Source organism: Lasioglossum baleicum, chromosome 7 (genome assembly GCF_051020765.1).
Source record: "Lasioglossum baleicum chromosome 7, iyLasBale1, whole genome shotgun sequence".
Taxonomy (NCBI): Eukaryota; Metazoa; Arthropoda; class Insecta; order Hymenoptera; family Halictidae; genus Lasioglossum; species Lasioglossum baleicum.
The window spans coordinates 15,720,587-15,739,280 of record NC_134935.1 but is presented as its reverse complement, the minus strand read 5'-3'; the positions used below and the strand labels follow the sequence as shown (position 1 = coordinate 15,739,280).

Sequence of the window (18,694 nt, the reverse complement as noted above, 5' to 3'; positions counted from 1 at the left end):
ACCGATGGCGTCCGTTTTATCCGAGAATTGATAAACAGGAAACGTTGAAATTCGATTCAGGAGAACTGGAACACAACTCGCTCTCTCTTTCTCTCCGTGCAAGCTTATTCACCGGCCTTCTCCGGGCGTTCCCCGCAAAAAACCATTCGCATTGTTTGAATATCATTATTCATTGTCAATCGTTTTAGCTACGGACGTACGCGCCCTTTGATACACGGCGCGCAACCGTATTTTCGTACGCGTGGAAAGAACCGGAAATGCGCGCGAGGCTAATGAGAATAAAAGAGGAGCCCTGCGAGGAAAAACTGCGAAAACAGAGGCGAAACATGCTTGTTTACTGAATGGCGATACTTTGCTCGAGAGCCCGCGAATTCCGTGTATTTACGCGGTCATGTTATCTGTGTGCAGACCTTTTTTTGGATTTTGGGAATGGAATGGTGCAAAGGTGGAAAGTGTTTTATCTGTGTGCTACAGGTTGTAGAGTGAAATGTTTAACGCGGTTTATGGCGGCTTTGTTTCGTTAACTGTTTTCTACATTGCACAGTCGGTTATTTGGCCGAAAAACCGGTACAGTATGCATATAAAATTTTTGTTGTTCGTCGTACCTAAAGGTCTGAAGAATAAGGCTTCGATATTGTTATATCTTTCAGATATGCTTTTTCTATTTGTACTTTATCGAAAGTTAAGAGATTTGAAGGTGCGCTTTGCGTTCTTAGCAGTCTCTAAATCAGCGTCCGTTTATTGACGATTTTCAAGCGTTTTAAGGAAAATTGTGTAAATTCTTGTATTACAAAAGTTTTTCAGGTAGGTGTACAGAGCACTTTCGCATGGATTTCATTTTGTTATCATCTAAATTAGTATAGTTATTAATATTTGAACATTACCAATCATTCTGTAAGTTTTTTACGGTTACAATACTTTATTGACGAATTTGTTATATTATTGAGTTAAATTGAGCACTCTTTCTTGTACCTTTACATTCGATAAAGGTTTGTGATCATAGTCCAAAAAGAATTGGCTCCGGATTGAAGAGTTATGATTAATTTAAGTAGAAATGAGCATCGAAAGTCGCAGCGTATCACGTAGTACGCCTGTACACAGAACTCTCGCGTTCGAACGCGTTCTTCCGGTCCTCCACGAGATATTTAGAGTCTTTATGGGATGCTGCAGATAAGCTTCCGACTAAATTGTCTCCTTGTAGTCAGTATTCAGTTGAGACAGTGCCAGCAGAGAGCGTCTATTACACACGCGTCTATTTCCAGTTCTAATTTTATTTAGTGTTTATACATAGTCTCAGATTCAAAGTTCGGTTTATATTTAGCGTGTTACCTTGTTTACTTTGTTCATTGTTTAAGATCACTAGTTAAATTCGTACTTGAATGTAAGAAAATCAATAGTGAGAATTTAAAAATTTCTTAAAATATGTATTGCTCATTAAAAAGTTACGTATCATCGCGATTTTCCAAGGGTTTCGGACAATCCGAGGAAAAATGTTTCCAATAAAAGTTGAACAGCATTTAAACATGTACAGATTTATATAAAATTTCGAAAAAATGTTGCTTGAACAAAAAATAAGAATCATTTTGATTTTTTAAGTGTTGAAATACATTTTTGATTTAATGATGTTATAGCTGACGTCAAGACGAATCCAACGACCTATTTTTTATGACCTTGAGCCCATAAATAATGCTGGAATATTTTTTTCCGGTTTTTCGGCCGAATACCCAACTGTGCATTGCTGCGTTTTTATTTAACACGTCGACCATCATGAAAAACAATAGAACTGCACGATTTAGGAAACAGAACTGACCCGAGGGTTTTTCTTAGATCCAGACTCCACTGTATTTGAACCATCCTAATTAAAATAAATACATTTTTTGATAAAGTTGCATTTTTAACACACACACAATTTTGAAGAAATTCCTACATTTGCGCAAGTTATGAGAAATTAGAGTGCACAGTTAGAGTTCAAAAAAGAATCGAAGCATCGATTAAATTAGAAACGCGAGCTACGTTCGACAGATCGCTACGATATCGATGGAGCCAAGGGCCGACGTACACCGTCTGTCAGAGACAATATTTTCATCCGGGACTTGGACGCCTGAATTGTATAATCGGATTATTAAATAATACTGCACAATACTACGTTCTATCATTCCGGGATAATACCCACGTAATCCTGACAGAAAATTGTTCTGGATTCAACGTTCTCTTTCAAAGAGATTAATGGGCCGGTCGAACGTCCACAAATTCCCCGGATTACCTGAGCTCCGGCTCCTTCGAATCCGGTTACAAAATACACACATCTACGCATTACTACGCTTCAACGTTACATCGTTCGTAAATACTGTTGACTGTCGGTTTTCTACAACATGCATTTGTTTATAGGAGCTGACTGCTTTGTAGGGATTCTCTGCTTCTCTAGGGAAGCTTCGGTAGGGTAGATTTGAAGAATGAAGTCTCCCCTTTACAACAGTACGAAAAAACTTGATGTACGATTTTTCTTAGTTGTTTTATTAAGGTTTAAATGAAGAGTGTACATTCAACTTTACGGAGACATAAGCTACAGCATAAGGGTTTTACATTCCCGAACTTGGTCCTTATTTTTGCCCCATAAAGCGGTGAAAAAAAATCGTACGCTAATTTTTAAGATGTCGCTGTAAAGGGGAGGTTTCACTCTTTAAATCTGCGGAAAATTCATTCAGAAGAAAAATTTTTTAATGTTCTCATAGAGGGTTCAATTTGCAGCATTTTTGAGGAAAAATGGTCTTCGGTTTCTCACCTGCTACGTCGTCTAAAAATATTTTGGAGAAAAATTAATACTGGTATGCGAAAGTAGAATCTTCATGGATTAAAACGAGTCCAAGTTTATTGCTGTACGATTGTTTTTTTACAAAATTGCAATAGGTTCAATATTGCCAATTCCTCTAGAATCAGAAATTTTAAGTTCAAAGACTTTTGGATCCCCTGTCCATATCTCTGAACTTCTATATTTTTTGCACGCTTTTTGAGGAACAAATCTGGCTTATAAAAAAAGAGTGCAATTTCGAAATTGTCGCTTTGAAACCGGAATTACTCCAGTCCGAGAGGTACCAGCTCCACAAAGGTAAAAATTCCGCAGTAACATTGTCACGCGCAACTATTTAAAGTCCATCGAACCCGAAAGCGTGATGCATGGTCGCATCGATTGGGTCGCGTGATTTCAAGTGTGGGCGTGCGTTCCGTACGCACAGACGTAGCTACAAAGCGAGATGAATCCGTGGAAGCTCGTCGACAAAAAGTGCAAGTTGCAATATTTCGTTGCGCAACAAATGGAAAGCTAGCCGCCCGCGGCGGCGATACTTGGTCCAACGCGATGGAAATCGAGCGAACGCTATTTCGAAGCGGATCCTCTCCCTCGGCCCGGGAACAGCCCGTCAGAACAGGGTGAGAGGGGGGTGGCTTTCACGTTTTGCGGGGGTGGGTACGCGGAAAAACGAATCGAACGTTACGACAAACCGTTTCATCGAGTTATGCGGCCCCGGCTCGCAATCGGAGTAAAACGTTCTGTCATGCCGGCAGTCGATAAGCTCGTACCTGCGAGTGTTATTTACGCTCGGCCCTCGCGAGCGGTACGACGTGTTTCGCTCTCTGTTTCTCTATTTTCCCTGTCACTCCTTCTCCTCCTCTGTTTCTCTATTTTTCTCCTCTTTTCCTCTCTCTCCCTGTTTCTCTATTTTCCCATCTTTCCCTTTTGCTCTGTTTCTCTATTTCCCCCTCTTTTTCTCTCTGTGATTCTCTATTTTCCCCCTCTTTTTCTCTCTGTGTTTCTCTATTTTCCCCTCTCTCCCTTTTACTCTGTTTCTCTATTTTCCCCTCTTTTTCTCTCTGTGATTCTCTATTTTCCCCCTCTTTTTCTCTCTGTGTTTCTCTATTTGCCCCTCTCTCCCTTCTGCTCTGTTTCTCTATTGTCCTCTCTTTTTCTCTCTGTGATTCTCTATTTTCCCCCTCTTTTTCTCTCTGTGTTTCTCTATTTTCCCCCTCTTTCCCTCTCACTCTCCTTTTCTTTCTCTCTTACATTATGTTTCTCTTTCTCTCTGTTTCTCTTTTGGTGGCGGCGGAAATTGTGCGAGAGAGAAGGAAAGGGAAAGGGACTGTTTCATCCTAGGCCCGTTAGGCCCGTTACTTGGAAATTTCAGCAGTCAGCGTTAATCAATTATCCGATTGACGATTACAATTGAAAAGAATGTGATCGTTAACCGCAATTAACGACTACAGTAGGAGTTTAATTGTTAATTGCGATTGACGATTGAAGTAGAAATTTATTCGTCAATCGTTGATTAAATTTTTGCCCAACTCTGCTCGCGACCTGCAACGTATAGGCTCTTTTTTTTACAACGTTCTGGCGAATTTGATTGTCCCGGCTGTGCAATTTCCGCGATAAGTTCCGGCAGTGGCGATCCAATCCTTTCTTTTTGTTCACATTTTTGTTATTTTTGTTCACGTTATTGGTTGTTCGCTTCTTTTGTTCATTTTGCCCGTTTTCGAATTGCGAAACACACTGTTTGCTATTTTCCGGGCTCGTTCTCTGGGCAGTGTTTGCTTAACGGAAATATGAAAGGTGGGGATGAGAGAATGGATGTTTGCAGGGAAATCGAGTCGCTGGTGGACAATGATTTTATATTGGAATCCAGGCTTTGGGTAAATGGTAAACTGTTTTTTTTTGTAACTTGTGGTATATTATATTTTGTTGGGAAGGGTTTTTTTTAAACTGCTTTTTGAATTATTTTTTGCTGAGGACGTAGAGAGAGATTTCAGCTGGAGCAACATCGAGAAACTTTACCGAGCGAAATAAACAGAAAAGAAGGGTTGTCCCTCTCTTTCAGTACTAAACTCAGCACATTTTTGCACAGTCTACGAATCACGAAGAAGTCCACCCAGCAAGCTTGAGCAATTAAGGGAAGCAATAACGCGGCGGCAGAATTAATACAAATTACGAGCTGCATGGGACTCATTATTTCTGCCGCTATTACGAACCCCGCTAATGAGATGCGTTTTTCCTCGTGTTTTGCATGCTCCGGCAAACTCGCAGTGATATACATATACAAGTCTTTTGATTAAACATCAAACCAAAAAGCGTCTCCACTGAATTTAAAACCGTCACACAATTATAGGATAATAAATTCGGGACGATTTAAAACCACATTATATATCATACGGTAAATAATTCCTTGTTGGGAATGATTAAAAATTAACCTATTCAGACCAGTGTTTCACACTCTACCTTACCCCTACCACGACGCTATTCCCCACTCCTCGGCGACGAGCAAACCCACGCTTCGACAGAGAGGGGGTAACTGTATTCCCCTCAATTTCCCCTGATTGGCGGACACACTTTAATTGAATAAAATTTTACGACTACGGAACCTTTCAAAAGCAGAGTTATGCTAATTCAATTACATTGTAATTCAATTACGCAATTGAATTAAACTGTATTTCAATTAAGTCGTAACTGAATTACAATGTAATTCAATTACTCTGTAATTATAATTCCTGGAGTAATTCCATTGTAATTCTGCACAACTCTGCTGAGAAGTTACATCGATAGTTTCTTCAACGCAAATACATACAGGGTGTCTCAAAATTCGTGAACCTCCCAAAAGGGGGTGGTTCCTGAGATCATTTGAAGCAACATTTACCTTTGCAAAAATGTTATCCGCAGCTTTGTTTAGGAGTTATTAACGAGAAACACGGACCAATCAGAGCGCGACCTGGACGCGAATTGCGAGTTGTCTAGGTCGCGCTCTGATTGGTCCGTATTTTTCATTAATAACTCCTAAACAAAGCCGCGGATGACATTTTTGCAAAGGAAAATGTCGCTTGAAATGGTCTCGGGAAGCATCCCCTTTCGGGAAGTTCACGAATTTTGGGACACCCTGTATAATAGAATTATAAATGATGATAAAAAGGTAATGAGCAATAATTTGATAAACAATTTCGCAATGAAACTCCAGATGGTATATACTACGTAATACAGAACTCTCGATCCAGTCCACCTTTCTTCCACGTTGCAACCGTCTTACCTTGTCTTCGTCGAGTGTTTTCGACGACTTCCCATGATCCTCCAGCCGCCTCTTTCTCTCACGGTCTTTCGCCAGGCCGTTCAGGCTTCTGTAGGACAGCAGGCGACACATGTCGCTGGTCAAGTCGGGCAGACGACTCTTGCACTCGCCGCACTGGAATTTTTGCTGCGGCATCGCAGCCTCGCCGATCTTCTCTCCAGGGAAAACCGGAACTCGCCCCGAGACCCGACACTCCTCATCATCTTCCCCGCATCCGAGACACGCTCGAAACTCGCTCGAGCGACGTCGCTTTGCACTTTAATTGCTTTCTAGAGAGCAATGGCCTCTCTTCTCGATCCTAACCACTGTGCAACAATGATCCGTCACTCGCTATTCCTCGCGGATTAAACAACAATCACCGAACACCAACCACACTGATGTTACGAAGTTCAACAGTCACAAAGTGTCATCGATGGTCGTCGATCTTTTGCGAAGATTTGCTTTGAAGATTTTTTATGAAAATCTCTTATGAAGATTTTTGATGTCGGTCTTCGACATTTGTTTGTAGAATGTGTATTTGGTTTATGGAAATTATGATCGGTTCTGAAGAATTTTATTGCTGTTTAACACTGGAACTACCGAAAATATTGAACACAACCGATGTATATTAATTTTTAGTAATAGAACCATTTTGCCTTATTGGATTATTGCAATATTGAATTCGTTCAGATATTGTACAATTTTTAACACAATATTTATTTCATTTATTGTACAATTTTTATCACAATATTGAATCTGTTTAGATGTTGTACGATTTGTTATGTATTGCACTATTAAATTAATTTATATATTGGACAATTTTCATTACAATATTTAGCTTGTTTCGGTAGTATACAATTTTCATTGCAATATTGAATTTCGTAGTAAATGACAAGTAATTTCGATCCATCCGGTAGTTCAAGTGTTTTAATACATTTAATTAATATACTCTACTGCAAACACATTTAAGATGTTTGCTTTAAGATTGAGAATGGCCTGCAAATGTTGACGGAACGAGGATCTTTGATCCTTGAAATTAGCTTGCAGCTTGTTTACTTGGTTTCTGCCGTGTAATGTAATTCTGAAGAAAGTTGTTACCGTTTAATGGACATAATGGAGGAAGTAGTTCTTTTTCAATTATACGTGTAAGTGAAAAATGTCGAGAAATGATGATAAAAATAATCTCTACAGCGTATTAGTCCGTCGATATTAAACAGCATAAAAAATTTTTGTTATACAACTTAATCACCAATTTAGGTGGTTTCCTTTAACACTAAACCTACCGACCATCAAAAGTGACTACTATACAGGGTGTCCCAAAATTCGTGAACTTCCCAAAAGGGGAGTGGTTTCTGAGACTATTTCAAGCGACATTTTCCTGTGCAAAAATGTTCTCCGCGGCTTTGTTTAGGAGTTATTATCGAAAAATCACGGACCAATCAGAGCACGACCTAGACGCGAGTTGTTTATTGGCCGACTGTGGCAACTTGCGCTCTGATTGGTCCGTGTTTTTCGTTAATAGCTCCTAAACAAAGCCGCGAATAACATTTTTGCAAAGGAAAATGTCGCTTGAAATGGTCTCAGGAACCACCCCCTTTTGGGAAGTCCACGAATTTTTTGGGACACCCTGTAGTAAAAAAGTTTGTGTAGTACTCTGTAAAAATAAAAAGATTAAATTTATTTATATTTTCTGCGATCTTTACTATAATATATACTGGAGTAAAAAAATATATTCAATATGTTCCCATGAAAACACCTTTACAATTTCAATAATAGTCAAATAAAAAATCTAAAATGGTCCATTTGACCCCTCGTGGTAGGTTTAGTGTTAAGTGGTCCACTTTTTGTATATGCTAGTTCTTTTAATAAAGTATTATGGCATATTTAGTGAATCCAGCAGACGCAGTGAGAAAGTGTCATCCAAGCAGGAAGATTGCGAGGGTTGCGTCACGGGATCTCTTCAGGGGTGGAAATCGGGGGCGATCGAAAGAAGAGAACTCGGCCCGTTGGCACAGTTCCGTGAGATCGGTGGACAGTTTCCACTTAGTTTCTTGCCCCACAGTACACAGACCCCTTTCCTTTGGTTTCCTCCGCTTTCACCGGGGGTCGGTGTGTTCCCGACTTTCTTCGCGGCCAGGCACGGCTGAGGAATGAAAAATGAGGGTGGCCACCCCCCGGTTCCTCCGCGGATATTTTAAGAAATCGGGGACAAGGCGATGACCCCCCCCTTCACCTTCCTCGCCATCAACGAATTTCACGAGAGCGAAACTTCTAGATTCTACAGATATCGGGCCGGGATCGAACAATTCCATTGAAAGCTCACGAATGGAGGACAACGCCGCGATGGTTTTCACTTCTTCGAGTGAAATGCCGATTTTCCTTGTTGGAGAGTCGAGCACTGGAGACGGGGAACCATGTCCGAGCGATTTAATCCTTTGTTCGGGAAGATGTCACTCAGAAGCACTGATATTTCAACGGAACCAGATGCTCGGGGTAATACAAAATCAGGTTTCTATCGATCAATCTCTTTTCATGATCTGAACGGCTCTGATCAGGTTCGGGTAGGAACTGTGCTAAAGTTACACGTGAATTACGGATATACGAGCCTCGTGTCGGGCTGGCTAGGGTTGGCTGGGATCCGCAAATTGGGTTTAGGAGGATGAGCATGATCCAGCGGTCCCACCCACAATTTTTATTGATATTGTGTGGAAAACATTGGTTTTAGGTTGAGGGATAACCCCCTAAAATTTTAAGTCGCTAACCCTTCATATAAGGATGATATGATTTTTTTTCTCAGTTGTTAATTAATATATTCTGATAAAAAGAAAAACGAAAATACTCGAACTTACCTCCTTCATATCATATATTTTTTTCACATTTGTGATCAAATGATTAAGGGTAGAAAAAATTATTTAATTCTTTAGGGGTGGGAATTGCAAGCAACCCTTCGAGTGACCACTTCCAGAAAGTTCAAAAACAATGTTCTGTTACCTATCTAATGTATACAAAAGTTTCAAGATGATCGGATTGGTGGAACATAATAATAATAGTTTATTTTTTTTAATGGAATACCATATTTTTTCTTCAGAAAAATCGATTAACATACACACGAGCTACAAGCGGTTAAAAATGGTGAATGTGACCTTGTAAGTTATAATTTTTTGGAGAATCTTTTTTGCATATCATTTCGTAAACCAATGCTTCTAATTGATTATAAAAAGTCAGGTCGTTTGGTACAATTATAAAAAAGTTATTAGTTTTTAAAAGGTGTACGAATACTCTGTACACACCCACTGTAAATTGAAAATGAGACATAATTGTTTCTGAAAATTTCTATTGGTCGTACTTGCGAAAAAAGGTAAAGGTCGCAATTTTGACATTCTTAACCTGTGCCTATAATGAAAGGTTAGAATTTTTTAAAAATCTAGTTTGCACGTCATTTAGTAAATCAATTCTAATTGCTCACAAAAAATCAGGTCGTTCGGTATTCACTAGGAACCAACGCGAGAAAAATCGAACGATGATCCACGGGCAACTGGCGAGTCAAAGCTAAGATTCGTCGATCGTCTTGGAACGTTTAAAAATATCCAGAGAAGGTGGGCTGGGTCACTCGGATGAGACAACGTGCCGCGGAAAATGAAAATACAAAATTCTTGGGAACTCTGGACTCGCTTACGCAATTCTGAGAGAATTTCGAAGGGCAGGGCCGAGTTGTGTAATTCGAATGTTGGAAATAGAGCTTGGGAACCTTGGAAAAAAGAATAAACGATTCTATAGAAATTGTAGAGTTGCACGAAGGAATTATAGAGTCTTCGAAAAAGTGATAAATAGCGCCAAGACAGAACTGAATAATTAACAATTGCACAGTGCTAACAATTTGCTAATGAATGACAGTACTAAAGCGTATAAGAACCTGACACCAGAAACCGAAATGGTTTCAATCCGTGTACCAACTTTGAATTAAACACGGTCATTATCGATTGTAATGAACGCCTAATTTATTGATCATTTAATTCCGTAATTAGTACAGCGGTCTAATTGCGTTCATAATTTATTCGCGAGTCCTGTCCTCCGTCATGAAGTTAATTATTAACCCTTTGCACTCCAACCTAGTGACTTATTGTATAATACACCAACAATTCCAGCACTATAATTAGTTACAACTGTGTATAAACATACATAATATAATATAATATATATATAATAAAAAAATACGGTTGCTGCAATAAAACAAAATATTTATTCCTTAGCTACGTTATATAAAACAAGTTCAAGTTTATAAATCTTCGAAAAAATGAAAATTTTATGTTGTGTAATAATTTAATGTTCATATATCAAATGTCGCCTCTCTCTCTTGTCAGCAACAACGGAGTGCAAAGGGTTAATATTTGATGCTCGGGGCAATCAATTATTTACAACCCTTTGTCCAGCGACTTTTTAATCGAGCGTATTGTTCCGGGATTGGTTTACTAAATGTTTGTTCGTTTGCACAGACGGGCCGGCATGCAGCCGATCCTTTGATTCGGTGTAATGCGATATTACAACGACAATATATTTCCTAGGTTCATCGTAATTTATTTTACCGTTGTACAGTGTAGTCTGTACCTGCTGGTACGCGAAAACCAACACCCTCCCGCGTTTGATTCTTCGTATTCATCCGACGCGTGCACGCGTGAACACGACAGTCATGCTTTGCCGCTCGCAGAAGTAATAATACACTCCCGTTGCCATGGTCGTTGGTTTATCCGCAGCGAACTATGCTGAGAATGGTAGGAGGGAAAATAAGAAAACAATTTCGAAGCTAGTCCCACCCTTTCCCTTGCCATTTCTCTCCGAGAGATCGTTAAAAACAGTTTAGTGGTCGCTGTTTGCCAAAAACAGTTCCTTATTTATCGAATTTGAGTCGAGCAAGAAACCGTGTTGCAATTGTAGAGCATTTCCTAGAAACGGTCAAATGTGGGATTTAGCATTATTTGACTCCTAAATTGTTCGATTAGTCGAAGGCAAATAATATTAGTAAATTCTACATGAAACTTTATGCGATTGCAATGCATCAGGATTTCCGAAAAATTATAAAATGCAGGGTTCTGCGTTTACCTACTCCAGGCCTGTCCAATCACTCAGTCTGTTCCCCTATTACTTAAATTGTGGGGGACGTCACCTTCCACCTTAGCCAAGGAGTGGGGGAATGAGTCAAATGTGGTTCGCCAGCCGTCAGTTTTGTTCAGACCTACCAAATATTTTATGTCGGAAAAGTTTCTCTAGCAAAACGTTGCGATTACTCCGACTAATAATTTTCAGAAAATGATATAACACAGGGATAGCATCAATTGACTCCCAAATGCTCCGATTAACCTAATTGGGGTGTTGAATGCACCGCTGGCTGAGTATATATATATAAATGGTACCGCGATTCCGCGTGTTTACCTGCCCGAATTTGAAACTTTGAACACGCTTAGATATGCCATTAATAATTAATCGTGTGTTGAAAATCCTCAAATAATAATAGAATGCAGGATATAGCATCAATTCTGAATAGGCATTTACAAAAAAGTGAAATAAAATTAATTTCACTGCTGAAATGTACAATTTCTAAATAAATTATTCGTTTCTAAAGGGTGTATAATGCTCGATTTAATCTTTATCGATTTATATAATACAATAAATAGTGTTGCATACGGATTGCCTTAAAGTTGAAGCTTGTTGAGACAATGGAGACTTCGGATGTCAGATGTTCATTCTATCGAGGTTCTGTTGTAGTATAATAGTCAGCTGATTGCGTAAGTTCGTGCCCGATTTGAAAATAAAATTCAATGGTTAAATTTTAAAGAATACAACTTTAGTAATCAATTATATAATCACCATGAGTTAATGCAATCATCTAATATTAATTTTATTTTTAGGAATGACAGCTTGACGGTCAATTTATTAGGTTGGCAACTAAATTCGCGAACTTTTGTTGCGTAATTCTTTGATTGTATCATTATAACCTCATTCAGTGACCATTCCTTTCGAACTGTATATCATCGTGAAGCTCTGAATTTTGCATGTAATTTCGTATGAAATAATCGTGCTTAAAAAATATATATAAATGACTTTGTTTGAGAAAATGTGGTGGTCGCGAACTTACAAGGAAAGGACCCCAAGTGTCAGACTTCGATTTAGGTAATTTTTTGCGAGATAATGGTATATGGATCCCTAATAATGTATGCAAAGTATTAGGTGTAGTTACTAAATAGTTTTAAAGATATAAACAATTAAAGTTTCATACCTGTGAATCACGCAACCTGCTTACACGGCTAATGGAACTTCGATAACTACAGCAACAAGGTATGAAACTTTAATTGTTTATATCTTTCATATACCATCATCTCACAAAAAATTATCAAAATCGAAGTCCTCCCTTGTTAGTTCCAAACTTAATATATTCCATATAATTTCTTCAACACAAAGTTTAATCCAGCATTGAAACAAATATCGCCAGTGAATATTCGCTCCATATTCGAAAGCGACTATGGAGTGAAAATGGGAGGCGCATGCCGTTTAATTATTGAATAATTCCGAGGTTTACGGGGCAGGACCAAAGTCAGAGCTTTCGAAGCGAATAGCAGAACCGATAGGAAAAGTGGCCAGAGCGGCAAGAAGAATCGACGCCGATCAAGAGGTTAATTTGACATTAATTGCGCGTTTCTCGCGACGCCGCCTGCATAAACCATAAACTAGCCTCTCCTCTCGACCACCTCTTAATTACCGGCGAATCCAATTACTCGAGCTTGGGGGGCCGGGTCCGCGTCGAAGCCAAAAGAAACAGAGAGTTCCTCACCATCCCCTCCACCATCGGTTCACTTCGGTCGAGAAGACGGGGTAGATATGGGGGAAGGGGATTGGAGAGACTGAGAAATCAGCCTCGATGTATTCAATTAGTCGGCGAACGACCCTTCGCGAGTAATTAGCATCGGGCCGCGAGTGGCCCGAATCGGTTTTTCCCGAGCGTTTCGCGTGAAATTTTGTTTGCTCCTTCCCACGCCGATGGCTGCGCTCGAGACGAGCTTTTATTGCCTTTCTACCCCCGGTAATCGTCGCAAGATGGTTTGTCTTTTTTTACTGAAAATGTCTGCTGAAAGAGTTCAGACTGCTCGTCGACCGGAAATATCGAAAAGAATTTTCTAAATTAAAACTATATTCACAGAAAATAGTCCACTTTATAGATTTACAAAAATTCAGCAAATTAAGATATCAAAAAATTTGAACGCCACATAGAAAACAGCCTATTTTTCTTTAACCCTTTGCACTCGGTTGTCCCCTCTGAGGCACCACTAAAAATTGCTGTACCATTATTCAAAATATTGTTTACGCTATTAAATATATCGGTATCTAATCAATTATTAAACATTTAGTTATCGTATGAGGTACTATACCAATTTCATATCTACAAAATGTTAAAAATCACAAGGAATGGAAATATTCTAGATCGGAAAGAAAGTTTAATTTTGCAGTTATAATAGCTCCGAGTGGAAAGGGTTAATACAATAATTTTTTATATTCCGGTCACTTACTGGGTTAATATTACACAACTACATCACATTGCAATTTTATGTGATAAAAATAATATGAAAATAAAGCTGAAATGTTGCTTAATGTTCCCGGAAAAAGTCTTTCTTTTTAGGGTATTTTTATATGCGAAAAAAATGTCTGGTTCGCTCCGTTTTATTTAGGCTTACTGGTTTGCATACCAAATTGATGATTAACCAAATACGTTTCCGGCAGCAACAATTTACCGAGACCTCCTGATCTCGCACTCGGAGAACGTCGTCAATCCGGTCCGCGACGGTCTCGGAAAAATAAAATTGGTCCTGTCGACGACTTCCTCGCGTCGCGTCTCGACGTCAGGCGTCTCCGGGGAGCGTCCCGACGACGGTGGCGTGTCAGATATAATGCAATCACGGGAGTGGCTCGTCCCGACGTCGACGAGTACGCGACGAGAGTCTAAGTTTGTTAGGGGAGCCGCTTCGTCCTGGATAAAAGGATTCAAGCGGAATCCTGGCCGGAAGAGGAGAGAGAGAGAGAGAGACTCGGGCGAGATACGAAAACTCTTTCGAAACTAATAACTGAAACTTTCGACCCGTCGACGATAAATCGTAAACGGTGTTACGAGCCTCGCCCCCGGAAACTTTCGTCTAATTATCGCCGGTCTGCGTTTCATTATACCTTGTCGGCGGATCCGGAACTATTATACTTCTTTCCGCGCGGGAAATCCCTCTGGGAATCTGGTAATCGCTCTCAAGTATTATTGCGTTTGATAAATACCTATGCCTCGTAGTGGTGGGGATGCGCTTTTTTCTTAGATCCTGCAGCTCCCCTTTCTTACATCAAGCTATACCGTATATACAGTTGTTTCAACAATGAACAGTACTTTCTTGATTAGACAGCGGATTTTATGCATTTATGACGAAAATGAGATGGGTGCAATTTAAAACAGTAAAACATTAGAAGAATTTGAAAATACTGTTACATATTATAATTTTCAGCCTACTAAACATATTAATCAAGAAAACAAATTTCTATTTCATTCCATTTTGTTGCAATTACACTCGGTAAAATAAGTCTCCGTACACCCTTTAAAACAGAATAACTTTTTTCTAATTGTAGCAGACGACCTGCTTTTTATAATCAATTAAGAGCAAAAATTATAATTTACAAGGTTACACGCAAAAATAAAAAAGGCATTTTTTAAAAGTTTTTTATTTGGGTCCCTAATGAAAATTTAAGATATATGTTTTGTAGATCTATGTTATAGTTATAGACATGCTGAAAATTTCATCGAAATCTTAATTTTAAGCAGAAACTGATCAAAAATCGTATTTTCACTATTTTTAACCGCTTGTAGCTCGTGTGTATGTTAATCGACTTCGATGAAATTTTCAGCAGGTGTGTAACTACTATAGATCTACAAAACATATACTTTAAATTTTTATTAAGGATCCAAATAAAAAAGTTTTAAAAAGTGCCTTTTTTATTATTACATGCAGCCTTGCAAATTGTAATTTTTAGAAATTATTTTTTACACATCATCCAGTAAACCAATACTTCTAATTGCTTACAAAACATCAGGTCATTTGGTACAATTATCAAAAAGTTATTCTGTTTGAAAGGGTGTACGGAGACTTATTTTCCCGAGTATATGTATATTAATCTTGCACACAATCGATCATTAACATGCCAATGTTTCGCAACTGTTTCAAGTAATGTTCAAAAACCAATATGTCCGACCACTTTCCAACCGAGGGTTCGCTTGGAAGAATTTGTCGTCGGGTCGTGAACTTTCGTGCGATCCCGAAGAAAGTCACAAACGTTAGTAAAGTATAATAGAGAAGAAGAGAACACACACACAGAAAGAGAGACGGAGTGAGAGAGCACAATCTTGAGGATAATAACAGTTCTCGGTGGCGATTCTTTCAGGGAAGGCGAGCGTGTCGGCGTCAATTCCAGGGAAACAGAAACAATTTCCATTACCGTGAACCGTGTCGGCGTTACGGTGGCCCGAAAGGCGTAAAATTCGCTCGGGTTCGGAGCGCGAAAAGCAGCCGTAATTATCCCTGGACGCCCCCCGCTCACCCTCTCGGCGATTCTCGTTTCACGAACTCTGCGGCGAACGAATTCGCAAGAACGTTGTCGTCGTCGCGGTTTTGTCACGGCGGGCACGGCGCGTTATTTCCTCGTCCCGAGGCAACTTTGCAGCCGTGATTTTAATCCAGATATCATTTATTTGCGGACCCTGGTAGCGGGGACAGAGAGAGAGAGAGAGAGGGAGAGGAGAGGTAGCCATTGTTCCCGCAATTTCTCGCGACGGAGTTATTGCTCGCTCTGCAAACCCGTGGCCAGGTATTAGACGACGGGTATTCGTGTAGCCGTGTTACGGCCGAGCAGAGTTTCTCTTTCTTATTGAAATGCTAATAATTCCGCCTCCTCCCACACTCGTTCTTCTCTTACTCCTACAGGCTAGCGTATACCTTCCTTTCTTCGTTTTCTTCGTTTCCGCCTCCTCGCAGTCCCCCTCTCCCACTCATTTCGAGTTATCTTCCGCGAGAGAGCGACTTCAACGTTATTGGGTCAAACGGGCGCCATTCTCTAGTACGCTCCTGTATATTCGAGCATATTCTAGTATATTCAATTTTATTTCGGTATATTCTAGTGTATTTTGGTGTATTCTAGCAGATTTTAGTATATTCTAGCACAGTCAAACCTCAATAACTCGGAAACTATGCACAAGACCAAAATTTTGTTCGTTCCTTCCCGCTGTACTTTAAAAACCTCTGTAAATCGAAATAAGACTTCCTGTAACTCGAATTATTTTCCACAAGTGTGCAAGTTAACAGCAGCAAAACAGCAGTAAATGTTTTACGAAGTTTCGTAGAAACCTTTGGTTACCGTGGAAAGTACCATTATTGTGCCATTGTAGTAAAATCACAGATTTCTTTAATACGTAAGAGTCTAGTAGATTGTATTTATCATATATAACTCATCTTAAAAAATTGTACTTTTCTTTCTTGAAAGCAATTACAATCTCAGTAAATTATTAACTCGTGCACAAACCACTGTACATTTTAGTTCTTCCCTTGAAATTCGAGTTATCGAGGTTCTGACATATTCTACTATATTTTGGTACATTCTAGTACACTGTAGGATATTCTAGTACATTTCACTACATTCCTAATAAACATTTTCTACATTGCTGATTTCTCTGAATTCCGCGAATCTGGAGTGAAATGGAAAGTTAATTATTTCTTTTTATACGTTTAATAACCTGAAAATAATAGAGCAGCATTCGTTTTACGTCAGTTATCATTTTTTGAGGATAAGGAAAACGATGGAGAAATTTCTGTCTTCATCGAACGATACACCGGGAAGCTTCCCAGGACTCGATTCCTCCGGGTTTACGACTGGCATAAACGTCTTCGACCGACCGAGACCCTGTCACGGTTCCTCGGCTCTATCGCAACAATTTTAACGAGAACACCCGTTAAGTACCACAATGTTCTCTATCACGTGCTGATTTGTTCGATAGTACCTCGAGACTGAATGGCGAATTTTTGCCGCGAGAGAAATGGGTCGCATTCGAGCTCGAGAAATCTTGATACCGCTGACGTAACCCCCGAAGTATGTTTAACAACTCTGATTAAACGATTCGAACGCTCACCGGGAATTCTGTTTCACCTTGGGTTCATTGATCGGGGTATGGTAAGTGGCTAACTTGTTGCAAAAGATTATTATGCCGAGAGACGTTGGAAAGATAATTTACAGAAGTGTGCAAATATTTCCGATTTAATAATGATTATCCCTGTGCAAAGGAAAAATTTCTTGCTGGAATAGCTTTTCATAAATTTCCTTCGAGATGGAACAAAGAAGAAACGGAAAGTCAGTCAGTAACAGCCTAACAAAGCCGGGGAATTCACTCCAATTGACGGGAAAGAGTTACCCCCTCTCTGCCAGTACCAGTGGAGTCACGTGACATGGACGAAACTCGTCACGTGACCGGGCCGTGGCGGAATGGCGTCGTAGAAGTCTTAATCTGGCGATCCTGCATTCTAATATAATATTTAGCGCATGTTTATGCAAGATAAAAATTATCAGCATCAATCACAAGAGACAATAACGTTTTTTGATCATTTTCGTAAATCAACAATAACATATTAGCATTCTAAAATTCATTTAATCCCTCCACAGTTTTAAATTGCATTAGCTTGTCTTAAATGCATAAAATCTATCTCTAATAATGTTGTTTAACTGAATCTCATAAAAAGAATTTTTTGTATAATTTGAGTTACATTGAGAGAGCCTAAATTGATATAGAATATCATATTAATAACTCTCCGGTGGGATTTATGAGAGGAATATTGAACAAATCCGTGAGAAATTGAAGGCCCTCGACGTCTAATTATATTCGAACGAGCGCCGATTGGATTTCCGGGGGCGCGTTTTCAACGAGCCTGGGAAAAGCCGTGCGGAGTTTTCCGAGGGAAATTTCGATTTAGAACAAGAGCGGCGTCGAGGAACGACGACGACGACGATGGTGAAAAATAACTGGAGGGAACTTTTGTCTTTCGATTGGGAATCGATATTCGGGGACAATGCCGCGATCCTACCACCGTTTTATTTACGATCCTGTTCCGCGATCGTCCGTAGACGGAGCTCGCCATACCTTTTGCTCAGATTTTATGTAGGTCACGTTGACTTCAACCTCGCGGCTTTCGTTCAATGATTTTACGACAGCGAAACTGTGAACCGGCGATGATCTCTTTCGCAATGTGCCAGGGAATTGCGAGAAGCTGGATTGAATTCGTATCTCTAATAAGACGGTAGATATTAATTCGATATTATTACCAGACCATGAATCCTTATGAGAAATCATGTTCTTTGTTTAATGAAATAAAGTGTGTTAACTTATGCATTTTTTATCAAAATGAGTAGTTGAAATTTAGAACACGAGATCGACGAAAAGAATTAAAAAATGCAAATGTATTATTTGCGCCTTATTAAAATTATCGAAATAAGAAATTATTAAAGCAGGATTATTGAAATAAAAGCAGGATTATTGAAATAAAAATGGCAATTTT

At 39.4% G+C, this 18,694-nt stretch overlaps 1 protein-coding gene across 3 annotated transcripts in view; it reads right to left on the bottom strand.

Moving 5' to 3' along the window:
- The window catches only part of LOC143210821 (uncharacterized), a 313,009-nt gene that overhangs the window by 119,410 nt on the left and 174,905 nt on the right, over positions 1 to 18,694 (bottom strand). The gene's annotated exons all lie outside the window — the stretch shown is intronic.